A 25,437-nucleotide genomic window follows, 5' to 3' on the forward strand; every position below is an offset into this window, starting at 1 on the left:
AGAAACTCCTATACTTTCTTGGCAATCTCTTCATTTTGTTATGGTGTCATCTTATATGTTGCCTTGTTGGGTAGCACTACTCTACGAATAACATCAATCTGGTGACTTATGTCTCTTATTGGTGGCAGAGACTCAGGAATTACCTTAGCAATGATTTCCTTGTACTGGTTCAACAACTATTCAACTTCTTTCAGCCCTATTGCCCTACGCTCCTTCTTCCTATCATCCTTAGGCTTCAGTACCAATGCAAAGCCTATTCCATCTTCTTCAAGAGTATTAATGAACTCTTTCTCACCTACCATCAACACACTTGGTCCAACTTGACCAACCCCTTTCTCTTCTTCTTCAAAATTCAATCTGTATGTTACATCATTTATCACCGTTCTACTCTTCATGATAGAGAAAACAAAAGGGAACACATAAAACTTCAAAAAAATACATTTCTATTAATTTCAAATCTGAATACACATGTGATTCAAATGACTGCAACTAAGAATGGCTCTCTGGTTCAAAACCAGAGAGCCCAAATATTTTCCTAACTTTCACTATATTCTGCAACTGCTTCTAATCGACCTCCCCTTTGATTACAAAAGATGCCTATTTAAAGACTATCTTGGCGGTTATAAACCATTCCCCTATCTTATATCTATTCATGATTTTAGTTACAAATATCATACCATTCCTTGTCAAATAAATTACAATAAAAATAATAAATCACCATGTCTTGACCTGATTTCACTATATGAAATTTGATGGTGGAGGTGATGCTCCTGCATCATACTCCCAAGCTTCAATCCTTTCCATGTCGCATGGAAATGAATTGATGAAAATCTTTGCCTCTTCATCAATGTTGCTTCGATGCCTCCTCCCCTTTCTTTATCTCCACTGGTACCTTCTTCCACCTCATTCTCCTTATCCTTGTTACTAGACTCCTTGAACTCCTTCAACTTCTCTTCCAAAAGTTCCTCCATCATCTTTTTGATGGCATTTGGAGTCATACTTTTTGGAGGCATGGTGTGACCCTCAGCTTCAGCCTGTGATTCTTCTGCAGACATACACTTCCCAGCAAGATCTTGTCTCACTCTGATACTAATATGATGAGGAGATAAAAAGAACAAAGCCTATAATAGGCTCAATATTGGGTGGAAAGAAGAACTTAAAAAAGAACTACAGGGAAACACCAAAAATGAACAACACCTTACAAGTTACATGTCTTCATTCATGGCAAGCACATAGGGATGCTTCCTTACCAAACACATGTTTCTTCAAACTGTAGCCTATTCCTGCAAATGGCCATGAAGAAAGTAATGTACATTTCCCCTACCCACTCTCCACCACACTCAGGCCACTTCACATGGTGATTATGCGAGCAAGAGGCATTACTGCCCAATTTAATTTCTAGAGATTTTAGTATGAGTTTGGCTTCCTACAATGATAACTTCTACAAAAAGAAAACAATTCTACTACTACTATTTTATTCAGAAAAAAATAGATATGATATGCATCCCTAATATATTTGCAGTGTGAATAAAATAAAACCAAAACCCAAGTAGCAAGAAAGCACTAAAATTTTATTTATTTCATCTATTCATCTCAATCCTTCACACAGAAAAGAAAAATCTCAAATCATACTCTCCCAAAAGATTTCAGAGAGAATTTATAAACAAAGCCAAATATTTAAGAACTGGTTTTGGAAACCACCAAACTCGTAAAGGTTTAAACAAAACCTTTACTAAAGTTATAACAAAATATTAAATTAAGCCCTAAAATTAAACACCACCCTGAATGCAATGCAAACCCTAAAATTTAATAATGACAAAAAACATTTAAACACCATCACAATTTCAAACCAAAAATTTATTCCTGTGCCCAACACTTGCTCCTGCAGCAATATGTCACCAGTTTGCAATGTCTATGTTATTTTGGCTTTGAGCTTATATTCTAATATGTGTCTAAAAGCATCAGGATGTCTCACATGAAATATTAGTTGTGGAGAAATTCTAAATCCTGTATGCCAATGTAACAGAAATCCTAGTGGCAAAGATTATATTGCTGTTGGGGAAATTATTAGTCACTAGAATTTTAAAATGTCCAATAGTCTTCTCTTTTTAATTAGATATCAGTACCAAATCAAGCCTAGGTTCAATAGGGAAATTATGAGTAACAAATGTTATACTATTACTATTTGCACAACTCAATTGGCTTTTGGCCGAACTCAAAATTATAAATGTCAACATTTGCGCTGTGCAATTAGTTGTTGAACACAAAACCTACTAAGTGCATGTCATACATTTCAAAGCCTTACTTGTTCAATGTTAAATTTATTGACTTTGCTTTATTAAATATTTTGGTTATTCTCAGTGTTAAGAGTGTTATTGTGCAAGTAATGAGTATGCATAATGTGCAGCTGGGAGGCGGAGTTTGCCTCAACATGTAGGAGGCTTATATTGGTATATACCCTTGTGTTTTGAATGGAGAAATGACTAAGAAGAAAAATCTCTCCTCGTGTAGAGGCACATGAAGGTGCACCTATCTTTCTTTTGTTAAATTTTCACCGCTTCATATTCTAGTCAGTAGTATTAATATATTCATCACTGTCATATGTATGTTCCTCCTTCCTTCAAATGTTAAATCTTCTCCATTAGTTTTATTTGGGACCTACTTTTATAAATATTCACATTTGCCACTTTCTTGTATTTAATTATTTATGCTCCCTATTTTAGCAATGTAATGTGTGGCTTGTAGTAATATTCCTCTTTATGATCTTTATAATATTATGGCCAAAATTGCAATCTTGTTAGCATTTCATCAATACTGAAAATATTTTATTAGTGCCTTTATTTATTTATTGTAGGAATTTCGTGTCTAAAAAATTAATATAAATGAGAGCTCATACTTCTAGTCAATTGTTTATTTTTCAATACTGAAATTTCTGAAATTTTTATTATCTTTTCTATTAATAATATTACTATTATTTATTGTGTATATAATATTAGTAATATTTATTATTCATGTTTTATTTTAGGAGACATTTCATTTCAATCCATTTTTTTAAAAAATGTCTTCTTTCTCATTTTGACATTTTAGATGTATTAGTTAAATGGTAAACTTTTTCTATTGAAAAATATTAAATACTTTAATATACTTTTTAAATGTTAGCAATAATTTTCTATTGATATCAGATATCAACTATTCAATTTAGATTAAAAATTTCTTAAATTTACAATTCTTACAAATAACTATCATATTAAAACTAAACATTTTTTTTCCTCCCTCCTACAATATAGGATTCTATTTTTTCCTTTCACTGGCTTCACAATCACAATAAGCCCTAACTATTCATTTGAAAAATGGACCAATTCATTAGATAGAAATCACATATTAATTAGGTCTTTCTTTACTATTACTATTAAATCAACGATGCTCTGGCAAGAACTATACTACCCTGCAACTATTTTTTTATATTGTCCCATTTCATTATTGATAATTATATAGGATCGGTTTGAGGTAAAATATGACATATGTGCATTCTGAGTTTTTGAACTCTAAAATTTGAATAAATGATTGTGCATTGGAACCATTATGAATCAATTTGAGCCACTTTGAACTCCATTGAGCTAGATGAACTCGAGCGAACCACACTTCTGAACTTGTATCTTGAACCATTAGATTTGAACTTTTATTAATTTTGAACCTCTGAAGCCGATTGAACCTTATTGAACCAAGATGCCCTTACAAGAATCTACAAAAACAAATTTGAAACATTCAATCAAAGTTAGAGAATATACACTTGGACTTATCCTTGAATCTAAGTACTTTGATTTGAACCAAAAGCCTTCTGAACTTTGAAATCACTAGACCACCTGCAACATTGAACTTGTTGAACCATACAAAGTGCTTTGAACCAATTGAACCATTTTGAACCTAGTAAAATGAGGTTCAGAGCCCAAATAAGATTGAGATACAAAGTTCAAGTGAGGGTTGAGATGAAGAAGACTCACATTTTTAAAAATTTAAAATAAAGTTCATATGAGGGTTAACAATACCTTTACATGATGTTGTAGAGGTAATTAGACTTTCACATAGGTCTATATTTTGAGTGACCCATGACATGCTATTAGTTCATGCACATAAGATTATACAATACTCAACACATGAATTTGGTATTGAGCACTCTACACTACACTCTAGTACTAAATAGTCTAGCACTCAGTAGTTTAGCACTCATTACTCTATGCAACTTTCAACTTAGTACTCATATGTACAATAGTCTACTACACCTCCACCTGAGGAGATCTTATGAGTTGGAGGTGTTTCTATTGCTACCAATGGACTAGACATGCTTTCTAAGTAGTTGCAATATTTGAGTTAGATTCATGTTCCCACTGAGATAGGATTATATACATGGACATACCATTTCAACCTACTGACTATACATGACTTCCATCCCAACTTGCTACTCCTTTTCACTCTTCATTATTATAGAGGGTTGAGATGATTAGAGATGGAGTTTATATTCATGACACCTTAGTATGTGACAATAATGACCCTCTTTCTCCTCAGACCCAGGTACCTATTCCATATTTCCTTTTCACAATGAAAAATGCTATATACAAGTACATATTGATCATGATCTGTTGTTTACAAATGAATTATATTTTTGTAGGAATAGGTAGCATAATGTACTTCTTTCAGTGTGAGCTTTAATCATGGTGGGAGAAGAGACAATATTGATGCAACACGTAGTACTCATAGGGGTACATATTTGATGGTTGTGACACCTAATACTTGTGGGGGTATAGATCTTGATGCTTACTAGTGCTCAATTGATTTTTAAAAAGGCTTTTGAATTAATTCAAGTACACATGCACTTGTGTCAATGCATTTAAATTTGTATAAATATTTTAAATTAGTTCCCATATACATGTAAATATCAAAAAAATTATTGTACTTTAATTTGCAAGGGTCAGTTGATACTCCACAAGCACATGATACTCATGAGTATTGATAAGAGGGTTGCCCTATTCATATTCATCTAGACGACTCTCTAGTTTAGGAGATGTGATATGTTTACTTTATCATTGATCTTTTTGAGACATATACATTTATGATTTGCCATTTATATATGTATTGATATCTGTACATGTGTTTATGGCCCATTTAGGATACTTGACATATTTATATTATTTGATATATGATTAGAAATTTTATATATAGTTCTAGTTTATGGTCCATGTGATATATGTTTCTAGTTTATGTTTAGACATGATTGGTTCAATTTATGATTAGATACATGATTTGTTAAATTTAGGTGAATCAACATTATTGATTCAATTTTGGATGATTAAACATTATATAGTGAATGCTTAATGAAATGAACATACATGTATATAAGTCCTAAACATGAAATGGCCATACACATAGATATAAGTTCTAAGTTTATATGAAATGAACATGTGTACACATATAAGTCCTAAACATGAAATGAGTTCATGCATGTACATATAAGTCCTAAATATGAAATGGACATGCATATATACATATTTCCTAAAAAAGTAATGAACATGTACATGTATATACGTCCTAAACATGAAATGAAAAAATGTATACATATAAGTCCTAAAAATAAAATGAACATAGAAACATGTATATAAATCCTAAACATGAAATGAACATACATTTATAGCTAATTCTTAAACATGAAATGAACATACATGTATTTAATTCCTAAATGTATTAAATAAAGATACATACATATATAACTCTTAAACATGAAATGAACATAAATGTATGAGTCCTAAATATATTAAATGAACACACATTTTAAATATCTCTTGAGTCAGGTAAATATGAAATATTTAGGCAACTCCTAAATATGATATATCTCAAGTGGTTCTAAGTGGTTTCAAACACTCATGTAGAATATTTAATATTCTCTCAAGGTCCTCACTATCTAGTCTTTACTTGCAAAGTTCACTTTGATGTTTAATTGGATGTAGAGAAATGGAGGTAGAAATAACTAGGCAACTATATTGAAACACCTTATTATCACGTTAGTGATCAACAACGTGAATTCCTCATTTAGCTAATATGGTTTTCTTGACATGTGTTCCCTCCAAAAATATTGAACCTACACACTATGCATTTAAATGTTAGAAATGTACATGTAATAAATAAATTCATTACTTAATAATAAAAGTGCAAATATATATATATATTTATATATATATGAAAAATAGACATGTAGGGAATAATACTCCATCAATTTTTCCAGGTCCAGTTAACTTCATCCTTTTTGCAATGCAATGCATTAAATAGCAACTCACTCTTTCTATATTTACAGACTTGGCAATAATTTCAAAGACTTCCCTTGTGCACAAGAAATACATACATGTATACGTGAGCTAAATTGTATTTGTGACTTTAATATATACAAATTATTTTTTAAATTAAAATACTTACCAATTCAAATTAATCTAGAGATATGGTTATAATCAGTAGAAGATGGAGCACTTGTACCATAATAGTAACTTTTGACATAAAAGTCTATAGCCTTGCTTGAGGTATCACCCTCAAGTGACCTCATGTAACATGGAAACAACCTCCAAGTGTGGGACTTGTGCTTTGAGGTTGAATCTCTAGAGAAGCCAACTTCCTTACAATCAAAATGCACCTAAACTAACACCTTTGAGGAAAAGGGAGAAGGATTAAATTTTTGAAAGAGAAAAGTGATGCACTAGATTGGATATTTGGTTATGAACTATGCCTATGGTTGCACTTAATATCTATAGAACACCCAAATACAGTAAGATTAACTCTACTGTATTTCCCAAACAATCACATGTAGGTTTGGAACTGATTGAAATGTTGAAAGGAAAATGAATTCACTATGCAACAATTACTAGTAGATTTAACACAATATAAGAATCAATTAAAATACAAAATAAACATTCACTACAAGGCATGCGTTGAAGTTGATGAAATATCGACCCTATAGCTCCCAAGAATCACCTGCATGCAAATACCTGTCACAAAAAGAGAGAAGCAAAAGCTGTAGAGGCTGGAATTCCCAAATCCATAGATGAGACATTCTTCATGAGAAAAAAGAGAGACTGTTATTATCAAAAGTGAATGAATAAATTACAAATAGATCAATCCTTATAAAAGGAGATCAAAACCCTAATAGGTAACTAACCTAGGTTATATGATAATAATTAATAAAAGAATTAATTATTATATGCAAAAATTAAATTTAGCTCAAGTAAACTAGAGATAATAAGTGACTTAATAATTAAATCAATATGATTTAATTAATAAGAGAATACTTTATTACTCTAACAACCCCCCTTAAGATAAACTTAGGGAGTAGCTAAAAACCAAGAAACTACTACTAAAAGGAAATTTGAGTCCCAACAACAAAGGCCTAATGAGGTACCCAAGCACAACCAAATCTCTAAAAAGAGGAGAAATAGAGAAAACCACATGGAAAAAACCCTACTCCAAAAAGAGATGGAAAGAATGCTGAAAAAACTAGTGAAGGAATGAAGAGGCCTCCAAACTAGGGAATGTTTTAGAAGATAGGAATTAAAGAATGATCATGAAGAACACTAGTGAAGCATGAAGTTGCAAACACTATCAAACTACTAATTTGAAGAACCTCCACTATATAGAATATGACTATGTAGAGAAGACTAAGTCAAAAGAGCTCATAAATCAAAGATGAAAGGTATCTTCATGAAACCACATGAGAAAAACCCTACTCCAAAAAGAGATGGAAAGAATGCTGAAAAAACTAGTGAAGGAATGACGAGGCCTCCAAACTAGGGAATGTTTTAGAAGATAGGAATAAAAGAATGATCATGAAGAACACCACTAAAGCATGACGTTGCAAACACTATCAAACTGCTAATCTAAAGAACCTCCACTATATAGAGTACAACTAGGTAGTGAAGACTAAGTCAAAAGAGCTCATCAATCAAAGATGAAAGGTATCTTCATGACCTCCAAAAATAGGAACGAAAGAATGTCCATATGACAAATGATCCATCTCACCATAATGAATAGGTATCTAGCCATTGCAATTGCCTAGTACATAGGATCAAATACTGAATACATAATGATGGAACTCAAAATTGTATTCCCATTTTGAGTACCATTCCAAGCTTTTGAGTACATTTGAGCCCTATAAACGCATTTTAATGCTTTCTTACTAAGCTTTCCTTTTGAGGCCTAAGAGGTGTTTAATGTTTCTAACACCTTGCATTCAGCTTGTCCATGTGTCCCATGAAGATAATTTATCTTTTTGAGTCATTCGATGAAGTTTCATTTTGAGCAATGTTTAGTTCTGCATTTTTGCATTAGTGTCAAATAATGACAAAAGGCCTAGTTTGCATTGGAATATCTTGTACCCAGTTATTTTTCATGATTCACCACTTTGAGAGTATTTTGTATACATATTTCAAAGCCTATGTTTTAGTTTTCAAGTCAATTTTGACATATTTTGGCTAGGTTTGAATCTCTCAAAATTGGTTGTTTAGTGTTGTCATGCTGATGCATATTTGCTCAAAATTCAGGAGGCCCTGTTTGACCAGTTATAACTTTGACCCAGTTGACCAAAATGAGAAAATTCCTTTTGCATTATATTCTTGAGGCTAGAGACTTGTTATGTTTCAGTTTTGAGCTTACAACAAATCTGTTTGATCAGTTTTCAAATGCAATTCCATTTGTAATTTGTTAAGTTTTACTGGTGTCATGAAATACAAATTTATTTGTACCCCTATTCGGAATGTCATAACTCTAAATCTTTGAATGATGAGATAAAATAGTATGTACCATTCTTTTCTACTCCAAAAGTTCTTTAAGTGTGCCACTTTTCAAGTCTTAGCCAATTTGTTTGCACACTTTCCTAAGTCCATTCTATTTGTGAAAATTACTTTTCTGCCACTATTTCCAATTTTGCAAATCCAAGTAGCCCACTTCGCACACTTGCCAAATGCACCCTATTATTCGTCATGAGCCCAAATCATAGAATTATACTCTCCTCATGACATAAACTAATGCCCTAGTTTTTGTACCCTCAAGTATCAATTTGACATGTTTCCAAAGCCAAAACCAAACACATTTTATTGTTTTTTGACATGTTTACTTGGAGGCAGTTTCATGAAGACAACTTTGACGGTAAATATCTTTTGACTTAGGTGTCATCGTGACATGAGATTTGATAGGATTAGAGAATGTGGAGCAGAGAATCAATATGTTAGCTCTTAGGGCCTAGTTATTAGTTTAAGGCAATTTTTAAGTCCGGTCAGAGGCCCCCTTGACATGAAATTGGCAATTTGCATAAGTTTTAAAATCAAGTTAAAAATGATATTTTAGCAGTTGAATTTGTTTTCAATCAGTGTCAGGTGATTAGTGGATCAATTTGCAATGTTAGTTCTTTGAAAATGATTTTTTTTTAGCTAGACCCACTTTGGTGCCCAACTGATTCTATTGAGATTGATAGAATTCGAGGCAAATTGAAGATATTCCAAAGGAGGGATTATAATGGTTATGATCATTATCATTTTTCAATATGAATGTATCATCATCTGAGATCAAATAAGGGTGATGAGACCATTGTATAGGAACGTTTGTTTATATTTAGAAATGGCTTTTGGACTAGTCTTTTCCAGGAGAACCTGTGGGCCACATTGTGCACTTTACTAGCACATAAAGAGATAGCTTAGAAATATCTTATTGACTCATCTATGTTTTCACATGAAGGTGCCTCCAACACTTGGGTGCTATTTTTTGGCTACATAAAAACTTGAGGAATTAATGGATCATTCCAAACATCTTCTACTATACTATGATTGACTATGAAGTGGAATGTGAGGAGTCAGATCAAACTTGTAATTTATTGAAATTATTTAACTACTATAGAGATCCCAATGATGCCATGGATGAAGGAAAGCATGTGAGATTTCTTATATGTCTTTAACATCAGAAGGATCACATGACAAGGGAGCCATTTCCAATTCATGCATGCCATAAGAACTATTGTATAAGCCTTTTAGGAGTAGGGAAGCAATGAGTTTGAGGTCTACAATATTTTTTGTAAAGGTTGTTTTGAAATGGAATGAGGTGATGATGTTTTCCCTCCAATTGCACATTAATAAGGAATATTGTAAATTTTCCACTACAAAAAACATTTACAAAATTCTCTACTTGGACACCCGCAAGAAGGATTTGAAAAAATGCCAAAGATGGAGCAATAATTTCAAAGCCGCTAGAAAAGATGATAAGGGGGGGTATCTAGAATTTTAGGAAGGTGTGGATAAACCATGCATGAAATAGTGGATATACTTCTACCAGTCACAAATATTTTGATGAACGTGACAATTTGTATCCCAAACCAAGAGCTTGACTAGGGTAAATAGTGAAATTCTATTAGACACAAAGTTCATATCAACTCCATATTTTTTCTTCCCCAATTTGGGCATCACAGGTTTTTGCATGAGGAATTGAATGAAAAATAGATTCAACTTCAACATCAAATGCTTGGTAAATGGAGGATATTAGAAGAATAGGGCACATCCTGTTGAGGAGTACAGAAATACACGGTAGCATTAGAAGAGCCATTACAAACTTGAAGTCACAAACAAGGTGTATGTTGGTTTAAAAATGGTGCAACTTCTTTTAATTGTGGATACTTTACATCCTGGTCCATTATTTGTAATCACTTAAAAAATCATGGTTTGGACAATTTCCTTGATGGGGTGTTTTCCACTCCATGAGAATTTGGTGCGGGTAGGAAGGAGAAGTACTAAACCATCACTCTAGGAATGTAATTTGACTGAGAAAATAAGTTGGGTGGATGAATTCATCTTTGTATGGACCGCTTGTAGACATTCGTTGCAAGAAACTCAATACAAGATGGAGAGGACTATGTTGCTTGCCGCCAATGCAAGGAAGTCATTGTGCTATAGGAGGAATGGAGGCCACAAGTCACAAATGATGTTGTGATTTTTGAGTTTAGTCCCACATTTCTTGCACATAGGCATTTTAACATGTTCAAATGCTTTCCCACATTCATGGTAAGTGTCTTGAAAGAAACAAACTTTTGAAGCCAAGCTCGTGCGAAGGACCACACATTGTGGACATTTAGCATGAATTCATGAAATAAGGATGACATAAGCAAAAATTTTGAACCAAACCACATTGCAGAGTAAAGGTAAAATGATGATGTCATTGAATGCCACATGGCATCCAATCACACATTCATGGGGTTAATTGTGTGGTTTGGAGATAACCATGCTACGACATGAAAATGCTTGCTAACCATCAGTTGCCAAGTTGTTAGTAGTAAATGCTAGGTTCGAGAAAGTTCCATGACTATGTGAAATGCTTCATTTCACCCGGTCACAAGTCTTAATTGCAGTTAAGCAAATGAAGTTGCAAAGCTACGATGTGAGGCTAGTAGCCCAGTCACTGGAATTAAAGTGCAATTAAGAGTTAGGGGTGCAATTGTGCGAAGTGGTGAGGTGGTAATGATGATGTGGTGAGTCCATCCAATAAGAGTTTTCCACATGGTGCCCACTTGGTAGTCAATAGGAGATTGACCTAGAATGAGAAAGAGGAAAAAATATAAAATAATATAAAAATTGATATTTTATTGTTTTACTCCAAATTTTGAATGAGTAAAGCCATAAATGAAAAATTAAAATATTTTAAAATGTTTTCTATAGTTTTGACTATAGACTATTTAAAATTTTCCAATTTTATACTCTGTTCATGAATTGGGGCCTGGATTTTCAAACATGCACCAGAGGGGCAATTTTTATAAAAAATATGCAATGCGATATACTGTCAAAATCAAGAGAATCTGAATTTTTCATTTCTACAGTCAAATTTTGCACAAGTCTTCAATGGCAGAAGATATGTGCAATTTTGTGTTTCTAGGGCATCCTCAGTATTTATGCAGATTTACTATTTCAGAAGGAATAATATCAGATTGTAATTAGTTTAAGATAAGACCATATCCACTGAAATGACTACCAAGAAGGATTAAATTTTTTTGAGGGTAGTTGCAAGCGATAATTTTTTGTTAGTAGAGGTAGTTGAGGATTCATGGCAAGGGTAGATGAAGACAAACATAATCAATTTGAATGATCTCCACATTCTAGATGTGTATTAGATCTTCTATTAGAGGGGGTTTTTCTGATTATTCTAAGGGGACATTTCTACAAATCAGTTGTCCAAGCATTGATGAGATTTGATTCATAGTTGGTGAGAGAAGAGACATTTCTACAATTGCAGAAGGAAGAGTTTCAACTATACACTTGGTAGTAGCAGATCCAATCCAAGAGCCTTTTCCTTGTCTATATGTCTCTCTTCTTTCCTCATTTGTAGAGCTTTTGGTTTTGGAGAATTTTTCTCATGACTGTGATACCATAGTTGGTTCTAATTTTATGACTATGATAACATATTTTTAGTTTTCTCTGCATATGAATTAATGTAACAAAGTTTTATGTATAGTTCTGGTATATTGAGTTGTTCCTCAAATTTGTACATGCATCTTAAGTGTATTGTTTCAAAGAGATGAATACAACAAACAACCAATTTCATAGTTTCATTATGATTCTCGTGTCCTTCCTCTATCTACAATGTTTTGTGGTTTAGGAACAAAGAGTTTAAACTCATTTATAGCCCCTTAAAATTCAATGTCTTGTTAAGTTTTGCTATTGGAACAAAGAGCCAAGTAAATGCTTACTCACCTTGCAGGGTTGTAGGTTTCATCATAAGCATATTGCATAAGTATGAGAGTTTTCATGAACATTGATGTCTAATTCACAAGGTGATAAGATAGATATGGGGTATTGATACATGATATGTGTTAATGATTTCTAGGGATGTGTGTTTGTAAGTTGTAGAATTTCCCAATAGATAAGGTACTAATTAGTTTGTTAGTGAACAAATTGTCCTCCAAGAAAATACATGCAAATATAACTCTAAAATGCCCAAGTAAGAAGGCTAATCAACACTAACAATTGGATCACTTCACTATTGAAAGAGTGTAAGTGCCCTCTAAATTTATCCAAGTACAGCTCCCCGCATGTGATTTACAATAAATTTAGATATGGATGCTTTTAACCAAAAAACACAAAAGGATTACAAGCATCTACCCGTAAACAAAAAGTAGATACGAAAGCTTAATAACTGAAAAGAAAAGAAAAGCAAAGAGCAGAAGATGACACAAGGTTAATTTGATGTATGCTAAATTACATAATGAATAAAATTATGAGAAATTGAAGAATTATGACTTTAAGGGTATCTTGAAATCAAATATATTTAGGAAATAGTGATACAAAATGTGTTTAGAGAAAACTGAAAGTTATACCAGGATAATAGTCAGTGGAGAGAAATTTGCACAAACTCAAAGTTTTCATGTACAATTTTCTCTCAAACCTCCCTTCCCTAACATGTATAAAATTACACATACTTCAATACATATTGCACTGGGATCATTATTTGAAAACAAATAGGATCTCCCTTTGTTACATTTAAAATCAAAATTCACTATTCTTCCTAACACAAAGTTTAGAAAAGCAAATAAAAATCAATTCTCCTACAATCTCAGAATTTGATGTCTAGCTCTCCTACTATAGCACCCAGTCTGGAGTCTCAAAGAGAAAATATGGAACCCTTTTCTCCTCACATTTTTACAATATATAGTTTTGCAATGTGGTTATTCAATTATAAAAACTGATAGGTTCGAAGGTGGTGATATCATTTTCATCTAATTATTCCACTGTTGGATCTCCTTCATTTTTGGGTATGTTGGTGATATCATTTTCATCTATTTTTTCATTGGAGTGATTGGTAAAATTATGCTTGAATTAAAAGTTATTGGTTGCTATTTGTAGGTAGATAAAACTGTCAAACCATCAAACCCCTTGAACCACTTTGAACCACTTTGAACCCAGTTCAAAGTAGTTCAAAGAGGTTCAAGACCTGAACTCTGAATTGTTGAACCTTTACATTGAATCTGCCTCTATTTGGGCTCCTTGAACCTATGAACTATTTGAAACATCTCAAATCGATTGAATTCTTTGAACTGCCAAACTCATTCAAACCTGCAAGTTAAACTCTTCTAGAACCAAATGAACCTAATTGAACCACTTTGAACCACTTGGAACCTAGTTCAAAGTGGTTCAAAGAGGTTCAAGACCTAAAACTGAAAGTTCAAATATTGAACCAAATTTCAAATCTTCTGAACCTGTATTCCAAAGACTAAGATTTACACTTTAAAACTAGTGATCTTGCAATTTGTATTTTAATCATGAACAATTGAGTTTGAACACTTGAAATCAAAATCTTGAGCCTTTGAAAGTGTGTCTCTGATAAAACCAAATTTCAAAATTGAACTTCTGAATTTGGCTCATTGATTTGTAGATGAAGAGTCTTCAAATCATCGAATTTGAACTCAGACTGAGAGCTAGAATTTGCACTTCAGCTTTGATAACCGTTGAACCTACAAGATGAATCACTTCAAATCACCCTAAATTGCTTTGAACTTTTGGAAATTTGAAGGGAACTTCAAAGACTGAATTGGATTCTAGTGATGAACTGAAAGTGGATTCTAAACTTTTCTGAGTCAACCAATTTGTACTTTGAACCCTGAGTTTGAACTTCACTTGTATTGAACCAGTAGGGTGGATCATTTGAACCAATAAACCACTTTGAACTACTTTTAAATAAGGTTCAAAGTGGTTCAAAAACATAAACTAAAAATTTGAAAAATTGTGTCCATGTAGTTACTAACAGGGGCTCTAACTATGGGACTATTTTTGACTACAAAAATAGAGAACTCCAACAATCTCTAGCCAAAGATGAGTGCCTTAACCATTGGGCAAAAGAGTTACCAAGAAGAGAAAACTAGGAGCTGCTTGTAGAGAGGGCAGAGGGGAGTAGGGAAAAACAAACTAATAAAACACCTAAACTATCAACAAGAACAAAGCTTGCACACATTATTCAAACTCCCACTACACACTACCAAAAACATATTTACAACATTTACAAAGGTAGGAAGCTAACCTACCATAAAGCAAAAAAGAGAAAAGAATTATGTGAAACCATTTACCAACAGGGAGAAGTAGGAGCCTTTTTGTGACAACAAACCATGCCTTAATAGAGCAGCTCCAAACCACTGCTTGTTGATGACTCCTTTGATGCCAAACCTCAAACTAAAAAGAGACATGCATATGTTGATCCAACATTCCTTTTTGAATAGCCATAACTCATCATAGCACTCTTCTTTACTCAAGAATTGGTCTTCAATATCCACAGGGTCAGATTCCACTTCAAGCTGAAAAACATAAAATGTAAAAACCTCACCAAGAGATGATGCACAATACCCAAAAATGCTATCATGAAGATTGAATTCTTGCATATGGTCCTTAATGTCATGGTCAGCTTGCAGCCATAAAAATGCCTCATCCAATATGGGATCAACCCTTGAATATGTGTTTTCTTCATCTCTTTCAAGAACCAAAATGTCATCAAACATGCCACACATTCCATCTTTTTCCTTTTCCAAAGTGCCATCACATGTTTCAACATTTCTCTCATAATCCAAATCAGCAAAACCATATATAGATGAATGAAAAGAAAGATAATCAATGAATGCTTCATTCTCAATCTGATTTGAATAATACTTGAGTCATCATTAAAGAAATGATTTGGCTTGAGTGGTGACAGGAACGTGTCTATAATTTCTTCCTCCTCATTGAGAAGAGCAGAGTCACCACTATTTTGAAAGTCAACGCCAAACATCCTTTTCTTAGAAAAAATTTCAGCGAGAATATTTCCATCGAAAGACATCTCTACCTTGCCATCAAATGAACTAACCTGAGAAAGGTCTTTTGGCTAAAGAGATAATAAAAATTCACTTATGATTCCCTCTTCTTGATCAAGGAATGCCTCTTTCCATGTTTCAGTTGGGCTATCTGTAGGCTGAGTAATAACTTCATTACTCTTTCTTCATTCTAATTTTCAGCATAAGAAGAGAACTTTTCTTCACATATTTCACCTTCAAACCTATCAGGTCTTCCCATGAGCTGATTTTGAATTGTCAAGCATGAGGAATCACTTTCATTATCCATGAAAGTATAAGATTCAATTTTGGACTGTAGGTTATTCTAAAAAATTTCACCAAGAAGACTTTTTAAAGAAAGATGACCAATATCATTTTCACCCATTTCATCAAAAGTGAAAGATTGAAATTCCAACAACAATTTGTCTAATATTTCATAACTAGAAACCTCTAGAACAAGATGGCTATTATCAGTCTCAAAATTGAAACTTTCTAAAGTTAGAGAGGAAAAATATTTAGAGGCACCTTCATCAAAATTAGCATTAACAATAAGGTTTGTTGCTGCACTATTTTCAGAGTGAAAATAATGCTCACCATGATCTTGAACTGGAAAAATTTATACATGAGGTGAAGACAAATCTTGAGACAAGACTTCATCATTATTGCTTACCATTTCTCCATTGCTGTCACATATATTCTCATCCATTTAAACTAGATCAACATGAGGCTAGAGTAGCTCTGGCTGTACTTCTTGGTCATTCATGAGAAGGTGATTGAAGTACATAGGTGACACTAAGATAATGGGAGCTTCATCATCATCCACCTCCAAATGCTTCTTCAACCGAGATATTTTTCTTTCAAGTTCTTGCAAGTCTTTCAACTTGTAAAATATTGCACAGAGGCCTTTCCATAGTAGCCAAGATGCTGCATCATCTTCAAAGCTTATATTTTTCTAGATACCCCTAGAAATGATTTCTCTAAAATAGTCCACAAAGTCATGTAACACTTTATCATCAATTTGATAAAGTTCCAGGAGAGAAGGGTCTAGCCTTGGTCTTCTCATGACTTCTGTATCTAACATGGTCTTCATATAGAGTTGCCAATATCCTACACATGAAGATAATCATAAAATTGAGGAAGAAAATGTTAAGCACTTAAATATTCACTTCAGGATCCCCAATAGAGTCATCAAAAATCTATTAGTGAACAGATTGTTCTCCAAGAAAATACATGCAAATATAACTGTAAAATGCCCAAGTAAGAAGATTAATCAACACTAATAGTTGGGTGACTTCAGTATTGAAAGAGTGTAAGTGCCCTTTGAATTAATCAGGGTACAACTCCCCACATGTGATTTACAATAAATTTAGATATGAATGCTTTTAACCAGAAAGCACAAAAGGATTACAAGCATCTACCTGTAAACTCAAAGTAGATACAAAAGCTTAATAACTAAAAAGAAAAGAAAAGCAAAGAGAAATAGATGACACAAAGTTCATTTGTTGTATGTTGCATTACATAATGAATAAAATTCTAAGAAAGTGAAGAATTATAACTTTAAGTGTATCTTGAAATCAAATATATTCAGGAAATAGTGATACCAAATGTGTTTAGGGAAAACTAAAAGTTATACTAGGATAATAGTCAGTGGAGAGAATTTCGCACAAACTCAAAGTTTTCGTGTAAAATTTTCTCTCAAACCTCCCTTCCCTAACATGTATTAAATTACATAGATTTAAATACATATTGCACTGGTATCATTATCTAAAAACAAATAGGATATCCCTTTGTTACACTTAAAATCAAAATTCCATATTCTTCCTAACACAAAGTTTAGAAAAGCAAATTAAAATCAGTTTTGCTACAATCTCAAAATTTGTTGTCTTGCTCTCCTACTGTAGCACCCAGTCTACAGTCTCAAAGAGAAAAGATGGAACCCTTTTCTCCTCATATTTTTACAATATATAGTTTTACAATGTGTTTATTCAGTTATAAAAATTGACAGGTTCGAAGGTGGTTATTTAGTTATAAAAACTAATAGGTTCGAAGGTGGTTATTCAGTTATAAAAACTAACACGTTCGAAGGTGGTGATTTAGTTATAAAAACTGACACGTTCGAAGGTGGTGATATCATTTTCATCTAATTATTCCACCATTGGATCTCCTTCATTTTTGCATATGTTGGTGATATCATTTTCATCTATGTTTCCACCAAAGTGATTGGTAAAATTATGCTTGAATTAAAAGTTATTGGTTGTTGTTTGCAGGTAGATAAAACTGTCAAACCATCGAACTCGTTGAACCACTTTGAACCTAGTTTGAAGTAGTTAAAAGAGTTTCAAGACTTGAACTCTGAACTGTTGAACCTTTACATTGAATTTGCCTCTATTTGGGCTTCATTAACCTATGAACCATTTGAAACATCTTAAACCAATTGAATTCTTTGAACTGCCAAACTCATTCAAACCTGCTAGATGAACTCTTCTGAACCAAATGAACCTCATTGAACCACTTTGAACCACTTTGAACCTAGTTCAAAGTAGTTAAAAGAGGTTCAAGACCTAAAAGTGAAAGTTCAAATACTAAACCAAATTTCAAATCTTTTGAACCTATATTCCAAAGCTTGAGATTTACACTTTAAAACTAGTGAACTTGCACTTTGTATTTTAGTCATGAACACTTGAAATCAAAATCTCAATTTTTTTGAAAGTATGTCTCTAATAAACCCAAATTTCAAAATTGAACTTTTGAATTTGGCTTATTGATTTGTAGATGTAGAGTCTTCAAATCATTGAATTTGAACTCAGACTAAGAGCTAGAATTTGCACTTCAACTTTGATAACCAATGAACCTAGAAGATGAATCGCTCCAAACCACCTTGAATTGCTTTGAACTTTTGGAATTTTGAAGGGAACTTCAAGGTCCAAATTGGATTCTAGTGATGAACTAAAAGTGGATTCTAAACTTTTTTGAGTCAACCAATCTATACTCTAAACCATGAGTCTGAACTTTGCTTGTATTGAACCCACATGGTGGATCATTTGAACCACTGCACCACTTTGAACTATTTTGAACTAAGGTTCAAAGTGGTTCAAAAATATAAATAAAAAATTTGAAAAACTGTGTCGTGGAAGGAACACTCACTTGACAAAGGAAGATGGGGAATATGGCCAACATGAAACCCCCAAATACACTTTATAATGTAGCATGAGTACAATAAAATACAAAGATTTGCAAGTATCTGAAATACAATAGAGTGACACTTCATCTCAGTGCATTTGCAAAAATACTACAAAATGATGTCAACAAAGATTAAAAGAGACATAAGGATGATACAAGAGATAGTACAACCCATGAAAAAATATTTGAAATAACAAAATCATTCTCTAGACCTGAAACAACCAAGATATCCACTAGAATGCAAAAAAGCAAAAAATTGAATGGGATGTGCCTTAAGCAGAATTTGGAAAATAGAATGTCTCAAGATATGTCTACCAAAGTGCAAAATAGAACCTCTAGCTACATAAACCAAAAACCAAACAATATCAAAATTCAAATAAACTACACCATCATGACGGGCTCAGAATCAACTTTTTGACGATATCTTGTTTGTAAAAAATAGAGTCTGGATGAGAAAGTTATGGCCAAAAAACCACATGTTGGTCAAAAAAGTACTCAGGAAGTGTGCCAAATTTGTACCAAAATTATCTTGATTTATGTACCAAAAATTTTGGTCCGCCTGTCAAAAAAGCTTGATTTGTGCACCAAAAAATCTCAATTTGCATGCCCAAAATATCTCAATTTTCACACTAAAAATCTTGATTTCTATGCCAAAAATCATAATGTCCATGCCAAAAAATCTCGATATGCATGCCAAAAATTAGAAAATTACCACCTCAGGAAACATGCCCAATCTGGAAGCAATATTATTTTGCCTCAAATTTCAACTGTGTCCGAATTGGATAAATCTACAATGAAAATAGGGGTTTTTGGGTGCTCTGAGCTCAATGATAATGTCTATATTTTCTCAAAGTGTACCAAAAATAAATGACCCCCCATATTCAATACAAAAATCCTCTTAAAAATGAAACCCTTTGAAAGAAAAAATACAAATCTAAAAGCCAAGCCAAATCTCTCATAAACAAAATAGGGGCATGAAGACTTTGAGCTCTGATACCATGTTGAAGTTGATGAAAGATCAACCCCATAGCTCCCAAGAATCACTTGCATGCAAACACCTCTCATAGAAAGACAAAAGAAAAAGCTATAGGAGCTGGAACTCCCAGATCCATAGATGAGACATTCTTGATATGCAAAAAGAGAGATTGCTATTATCAAAATTAAATGAATAAATTACAAAGACATTAATCCTTATAAAAGGAGATCAAAATCATAAAAGGTAACTAACCTAGGTTGCATGATAATAATTAATAAAAGAATTAATCATTATATGCGTAAATTTTAGCTTAAGTAAACTAGAGATAATAAGTGACTTAATAATTAAATTAGTATGATTTAATTAATAAGAGAATACTTTATTACTCTAACAACAAGTACATACACTAGACAAAACAATGACAAGAAAAAGGCAAGAAACAAGATATTTCATTAATGGAAGGTAAAAGGGATTATAGTTGCAGAATATAAGGCTACTACAAAAATATGCCAGAGAAGAACTAAGAAAGTATGTGCAAAGTTTCCTTTTGAAGAGATCAAGCATAGCTCAAATTATAGCAGTGAGTTTGAACTCCAACCAATTGGAGTTAAGATTATATGGTGCAAATCAAGAAGGAATAAAAAAAATCTAATTCTACACACAAATCTGCTCATAAAGTGACAAAAAATGGGTGAGTAAATGCTTCCCCAACCAGGAAAATCATGCCCATATCCTTTAGAAGTGGAAACAAAGGAAGTAAAACCACTTACGTTGGGTGTAGAATCCAAAAAATGTATCTCAACCATAAATATTGAACTCTCAAGTCTCATAACAGTCAGCAAGAAAAAATAATGCAGACACAAAAATGCACTATAGTTTTGACCTAGGCACCATCATAGCTTTAAATTCCTTCACCAGTAAAGACTCATAGATGTCATGTAGAGCACAAAAATGCACTATAGTGCAAAATGACAACACAAAAAAACACACATCGACACATAGACATGCGATTCCGTGTAGTGAAAGATTACAACCTATGCAAAATCATGATATCGTAGGATCACAATGCCAAATGACCAAAAAGGCTACTCCTATGACAAGAAAATCATTCAACCAACTTCTTTAACGCCAAAAAATGCACTGCAGCACAAGGTCATAACCTGAAATCTCCTCTCTTCAGTTTGACTTGCAATAATGCAAAGGCACAAAAATGCACCACAATTTTGACCTTCAATTGTCGAATGTGTCAACAAATACCAAATGAGAAAAAAAGTGACCCACACAACATGCAAACTCATTTGATGAAGGTACTGTGATGCATGAAAATGTACAATATTTTTGTGCACCTAAGAATGCCTAGAAATGCACAACTTTCTCTAGTCAAAAATTGCAAAATGCATACCATCTAAGATGTCTCTAATCAATTATCTATAATGGGCATTTAAACAATCCATTGGGCATAGAGTCATTAGCATCAAAAAAATGATGCACATCTCTCTGACAGATAAAAAGTTACAACTCTATAGTTCACAAAATATCAAAATCTACCATTCTCCAAGAAATAAAATAATTGTTCTTGTGCACTTCTTGGAAAATTGGAAACATCTAATCTACTATGTACAAGAATTCACAAAAATCGAAGTTAAATGAAGCCATTAACGGGCTTGTTAAAGTAGTTTCCATTCCTTTCTATTTTCTTGTTCCTTTCATGCATGTGGGAAATCAAACAAATCAACAAGCATGACAAGTACCTTGCTGTATGAAATACTTTCCCAATGCCCAGAACAAAAAATCTCTCCAACAATAGGACATTGTGTTAGAATATATAGTCCACCAATATAAGTTGGGTGGGGGGGTGGTGAATTAGTTATCCAAAAATTATCACAATTATCAACCTTAATAAAAATTAACCATGCAAACAATATAAATAGAAACCAAAATAAGATACTCATTTACAATAACATCAGATATGTTAAGTAGGGAAACCCTTGATCAGGGGGAAAACCCTAGTGCGAATGGTACCCACAAGATGGTATATATATTCCTTTTTAGAGTATGGACCCTATTAGAAGTCTATAACAACATTTAGTAAATATCAATCCCTATTAGGAGACTTTGAATGCCTATTGGGAGATTCCAACCTTGTTAGGAGTTGTGGAAGGTAGATGGACCCACTATCCAAACAACTTCAAAGGAAAGACAAATGAACCCACTCTCCAAATTATCTTTGTATTATTCCTTGTAGAATAATAGATTTTAATTTTACTTCCTTCCTCTTCCTTTGTCATGTCAATCAGACCTCTATTTCTTCTAATCTTGATACTAGATCACAAATATCACACCCAATAATCCCTTGGATCTCTTACTCACTTTCACCAAACACTCTGATCCTTTTTGCACTTCCTTGATTGCTTCACATTTAATAATTGATCATACATACTTACAAACAAGGAAAACATCTTTCCTTTATACGCTATCTTCAAAATAATTCCTCGAGTCATGCTTGAGGATTTCCCAATTAATTATAATAAGATAATTAGTTAATTTGGAATTACAGTAGTCCTGTTAGCTCACAGTCTATACAAAAATTTACATGTACAACTTCAAGACTTGTGTAATTGTTGATGACACCATCAAATTATCCTCTATCACTGTCTGACTGTGCACCACTAGATTATATCTCTGCTAGAAGATATAATTGGATACGAAACTGCTTTCCATGCACTTTATCTCTGTACTATTCTTTGTAAATTACTTATAGCTTCCATACATCTTCAAATTAGATTACATGCATTTGACCTCATCATCAAGACATAGTGCAAAACATGTCCTTAACCACACTTCACTTATACATGAAAACTTTGTCCGTACAAGTATGATCTATGTCTGCTATTCTTGCAGTCTTCACAAAAATATTGCTATCTTGACATCAATGACAAACACAATCATGAATGAAACATTTCAATTCTCTCCAATGCTTTGGATACTCCCCCAAATGAATACCATCAAAATTTATGCCAACACATTGTCTCTTAGAGAAAGAAACACTTGCTCCTCTTTGTGATCTTCATCATCATGCTTTGAAATACACACAACTAGGTGCAACATGCTAATTTTTTGCAGATCTAGATGCATTATTGGATACCCTATTGATGGCTTCAAGTTTAAGAAATTAAATTTGACCACACTATTGTAAAGTGACTCCTCATCATCTCATGAAGAAATAATCTCCACCTTGTCTTCATGTTGCTCATGAGCCACCTCCTTGGGAGCTAGTGGTATGGTGTGGATCTCCACTTGTTTCTGTTGCAACTCATGATTTTATAATGAAGGAGAAGATGTCTTGACATACATGGATGAGAAAAATAATTCTAGCTCATCCCAGAAGTTCTCTTCTTCATCAAAATTTTCTAGCTCTATTGTAGTAATATGCATAGGCTTAGGAAAAACCTCATACATATCAACATGTTCCTCCTCAAGGAAAAACCTATCCTTGGGGCTCTCTTTCTCATCCTCCTTATCACAAATTATTGTCTTTTGTAATAATTGATCTTCTTTTTCTTCTTCTCACAAACGAACTTCATTTTCTTATAAAGACTCAAAAGCCAATATTTGCTCCTCAAGAGAAGGAACAATCTTGTTTATTTATTTTTCTTCTACAAAAGAGAGAATCTCTACAAATAAGAGGATTGGATCCTCTTCCTTATTCTCTACCTCCACCTTTATGTCCTCTTCAATAGGTTGCAACTCCTCCCATGGTAGCTTCAGTTTTTCTTTGCTCTCCCAGAATAACATATTTGGACCATTAGGAGTCCATACAACCAACACATCCTTAAAGAGTAAAATGGTAATAGGTACAAAAGGTTGCTAGGGCCATCTATTTCACACATGGAGTGAAGAAGTTACAACAATAGGATCTTGTAGTGGAGGGGGATTCTTAAAGCTTGGAATGAATTTTTTTGGGGAAGGGGTTTCCTCTACTTCCTTGGTCTTAAAATGAGCTAACTTGAGCCTCATTTCTGCCCCTTTTTCTATAACAACTTGCATAGAAAATTTCTCCTCAAATTATCTATGTTGCATTGTCTTCTCTTTTTCTTGTTGGAGATAGGCCTGATATACCATCTCCTCCTGTTTTTAGTCTAGTTCTTGCCACCTCTTAATATCATCAAGCTTCCTATCACAGGCCAACAAATGCTCATCTTGTTCATGAAATCATGTGTCCATTTTCCTTCTTCAATTCATGAAACTTCTAGTCAAGCCAATTTTGGGAATCCAACATCATGTCTTCAATCTTTTTATAAGGGGATGTTGGGACTAGTGGAATAGGGGTAACATGATAGTAAGAATTTTGAGTATATTGGCTATAAACAAGTTGAGGATGAGATTGGTATTGACAATATGAGGGTTGAGGAATCAAATGTTTATGATATGGGGGGAATAGTAGTTGTTTCTATGAAATGGGTTCATGATTAGGCATTTAAATAAATAATCTTATAGAAATATTGAAAATCATGAAAGATAAAAAAAATGATCTTATACATACTTGCACTTGGTCTATATGAAACCATTGGCATTGCACTAAGACTCACCATGGTGTTCTATTGTATGCCTCTAAAGGATGATGTCACTAAGAATATTTCCAAATTCACAATAAATAGATCTCAAATTGGATAACCAACAAACTTATGAAGCTAAAATATGTGTCCCACCAGGTGTGCCAAAAACTGTTGACACAAAAGTATACACCATTGCTTAAGGTATGATCCTCAAGAGGCCTCATGTAATATGGAAACAACCTCCAAGTGTGGGACTTGTGCTTTGAGGCCGAATCTCTAGAGAAGGATGACTTCCTTTCAATTAGGATGCACCTAAACTAACACCTTGATGAAAAGGGAGAAGGATTTCATGAAATTAAATTGTTGAAAGAGAAAGGTGATGCACCAGATTGAATTTTTTTTTACTACCTCTACCTATAGCTACACTTAACATCAATGAAACACCCAAATACACTAGTATTTTGCAAGGAATCACATGCAAGTTTGGAACTGATTGAAGTGATAAAAGGAAAATGAATTTCACTATGCAACAACTACTAGCCGATTTAACACAATGTAAGGATCACAAATAATAGAAAAGAAAAATTCACTACAAGGAACATACATACACTAGATAACATAATGGAAAGAAAAGGCAAGAAACATGATATTTCATTAACAGAAGGCAAAAGGGATTATAGCTGTAAAACATAAGGCTACTCCAAAAATACAACAGAGAAGAATGTAGAATATATGTACAAAGCTTCCTTTTAAAGAGATCACACATTGCTCAGACTATAGAAATTGAGTTTGAACTCTAACCAAATGGAGTTAAGATTACAGAGTGCAAATCAAGAAAGAATAAAAAACCTGATTTTGCACACAAATATGAT

This window comes from Cupressus sempervirens, chromosome 4 (assembly GCF_028749045.1).
Source record: "Cupressus sempervirens isolate cs-2001-9-10 chromosome 4, ASM2874904v1, whole genome shotgun sequence".
Taxonomy (NCBI): domain Eukaryota; kingdom Viridiplantae; phylum Streptophyta; class Pinopsida; order Cupressales; family Cupressaceae; genus Cupressus; species Cupressus sempervirens.